Raw genomic sequence first — 3,136 nt, 5'->3', positions numbered from 1 at the left:
TATATATATGTATATACGTACATACATACATAGACAATTCGTACACGCACACATGCACACACATACACACGCGTGTGTGTTTGTGTGTGTATGAATGCAATATTCTTCAGAAATGATTCTGTCCCGAAATTCATAGATATATTTTCTGGTTTCTCAGCTTTATACAGATCATTTGTAGTGAATTGTAGATTGCGACATTGATATACTGAAAGTCACTTATGCGAGTTAATGCGATTAAAATATCAATTAGAAATAGATATTTAGAAAAATTACAATATTTATGCCTTACATCTATTCCCATATTAATTCATGTTGTAATTAGCTGCAATTTTCTTTCAATCTGGAAACGTTGCAAAATCGCCATAAATTTCTCCATGACATTTAAATTTAATTTAATACGAACTCATTATCATTATTATATAAGAAACATCAGATGCATAAAAGCAATGTCTCATATATAGCATTGTATTTGTTTACATTGATCAAAGCTCGCTATTTTTACTCGACATGAATATCTGTAGGTCATCACCACCTCATGTTCAGCATAGCGAGTTTCCAAATTGTCTTCGCAGCCCAAGAGCATTTTGCAAACTACTCAGCCATTATAAAAGCAGTGTGCAAAGAACTGTTACAGTGGCATTCTTCATTCTGGAATAAAAATGTCTCGTAATGATATACAAAAAATTAAACTAATCTAGGAGAGTTATAACTGCATCTCCTAAATAAGTTTCAAAACTTCTGGTATGTACCAAGTATCATTCTCAATCTTATTATTTTTGTTATAAATAAAGTGAAGTTTGCTGCAAATTCTAGCAGTTGTAACGTAGTGTCGCGTCTCGTCGCTTTTCAAAGCGTCTTATAAAATGAATTCTGAAAGTAGTCTATGCAAAAATCTAGGAGGAATTTGCTGCTATTTCTAGCAGTTCTGAGGTGCAATGTCCCGACTTGACTCCCCTTTAAATCGTTTTAAAATATGAATTTTGAAGGTAGTTTATGCCAACTCTAGGATAATGTGTTGCTATTTCTAGCAGTTCTGATGTACCGTGACTCTTCTTGTCACATTTTAAATCGTTTTAAGATATGTATTCTGAATGTAGTCTATGCAAACTTTAGGAAAGTGTTGCTGCTATTTCTAGCAATTGTAACGTATAGTGCTTCTTCTTTTCAATTTTAAATCGTTTTAAAATATGAATTCTGAAATTATGATACGTAAACTCGGAGTAAAATAATGATTCTTTGTGTAATTATAATATGTATGAGATTAATATTTATTAGGTTATATATATAATTATAATATTTATATATATACCGTTGAACGGAGCGAAATATTGTGAGGGTTTTGTCTTGGAAAAGGGCACTCGATAAAGATAAGCTAAGATTAATAATCTATATCTCTAAATACTCATAATTATTTTTAATAGGTACAAAACAAAACGAAAATATCGAAAATACTTTTTTAAAAATATTTAAAAAAATGATTAAAATTTAATTCTTAAAACTTTAGTCTATAGCAAAGTTGAATTTTAAATTTAGTGCAAGTAAAAAAATAAAATTCCTTGATCATTCGACCGTGTCCCTTCATTGAAGATTCAGCCAATAGAAATTCATCTCTTAAAAGTAACCCTTGCGTAGTCATCTTTACGGTTACCCTAAATTGACACTATTGAAGGTGAGTAAAGTTTGCAAAATCATCAGTCTGCAACCAGCAGAGCAGAGCCTTAGACTTGTCACAACACAGACGGCTGTCTTTACATATAGGATTATTAGTGACCACAAGAATCTACAGTTTTCGTAAGTCCTTTTTTATTTTCAATTTGTTCACTACAATATTCATAAGCATTTAACAGTAATCAAACAGAACTTCCATCTAAGATATTTAAATTTTTAATACATAAATGAAATCCTTATATTGAGGACGTAGCTGATGCTGAAATGTTTCACGTATTAACTTCGACGCAGATAACCTACAATGAAAGTCGTTAAACGTTGCACCATCGTGTATTTAAATTTATTAGGTGTAGAATATCTAAAATAGCATAACAACACTAAGAGTCTTTACCTGTAACTATAATGTAGGTATAATGTAGCAGAATCCTTAAAGCCAGGAACTTTTCAGCTCCCCCCTTATATATATACATAAATACTTACACATACGCACATGCTTACACATACACACATACTTACACATACACACATGTATTATATATCTCATTTTGATAGTTATTTCATTGAAATGTTTAAGATATTCTGTTCTTATTTGTTATTTGTACATGCACACACACATACACACACATATACACACACTGTTATAGCTAACGGTGATCTAATATGTATTCTGAACATATTCTGTACAAATTGTAGGAGAGTTTGCTGTTATTTCTAGCTGTTCTATCGTACAAGTTCTGTTATCGCTCTTTTAAATTATTTTAAAATCTGAAATCTGAAAGTAATCTATGTAAAACTCTAGGAGAACTTTGCTGCTATTTCTAGCAGTTGTAAAACGCAGTCTCCTATTGCGCTCTTTTAAAATGTATTGAAATATGAATTAGTTGAAAATTGCTCCTAGTACTTGAAGTTATAACGTACTGTGCCTCATCTTTTCGCTTTTCTAAAATTCTAAACAATGTAAATTCTGCATGTATTCCATGCAAACTCTGGGTTAACACCAAAAGGAACATTTATGTTGTTACAATATGTATGAGAATAATATTTATTAGGTTATATAAATAATTATCGCTTCAATAATTCTTTTCGTTTTAAATTTTTTCGCCACAGTATTCACAAATATTTTAGAGTAATACAAGAGATCTTTCATCTGCATTTTACGATATTTCAGTTTTTTTAATGCATATCCTCATATTGAGAATGTAGCGGTTAAGTAGTGAGGAAAATAATTCAAGAGAATGTAGTAGAATACTGAATACACACTCCATTGTAGGCTTAATACTTTTTCATTCCTTCATTTGTTTATTTTTATCTTTGTGTATGAAATGTTCCTAGCTTTGGGTGAAAGAAAATAGAGGAAGATTAGTTGAATATGATTTTATTCAACATATTCCGCTCGCAGATTCACACACTTGTAGCAATGTTCTACAGTTTTTATAAAACCTATAATAGATCTTGGAACGTTTGGCCT

This window comes from Octopus bimaculoides, chromosome 25, assembly GCF_001194135.2.
Source record: "Octopus bimaculoides isolate UCB-OBI-ISO-001 chromosome 25, ASM119413v2, whole genome shotgun sequence".
NCBI lineage: Eukaryota > Metazoa > Mollusca > Cephalopoda > Octopoda > Octopodidae > Octopus > Octopus bimaculoides.
Note: the sequence above shows the minus strand (reverse complement) of the source record.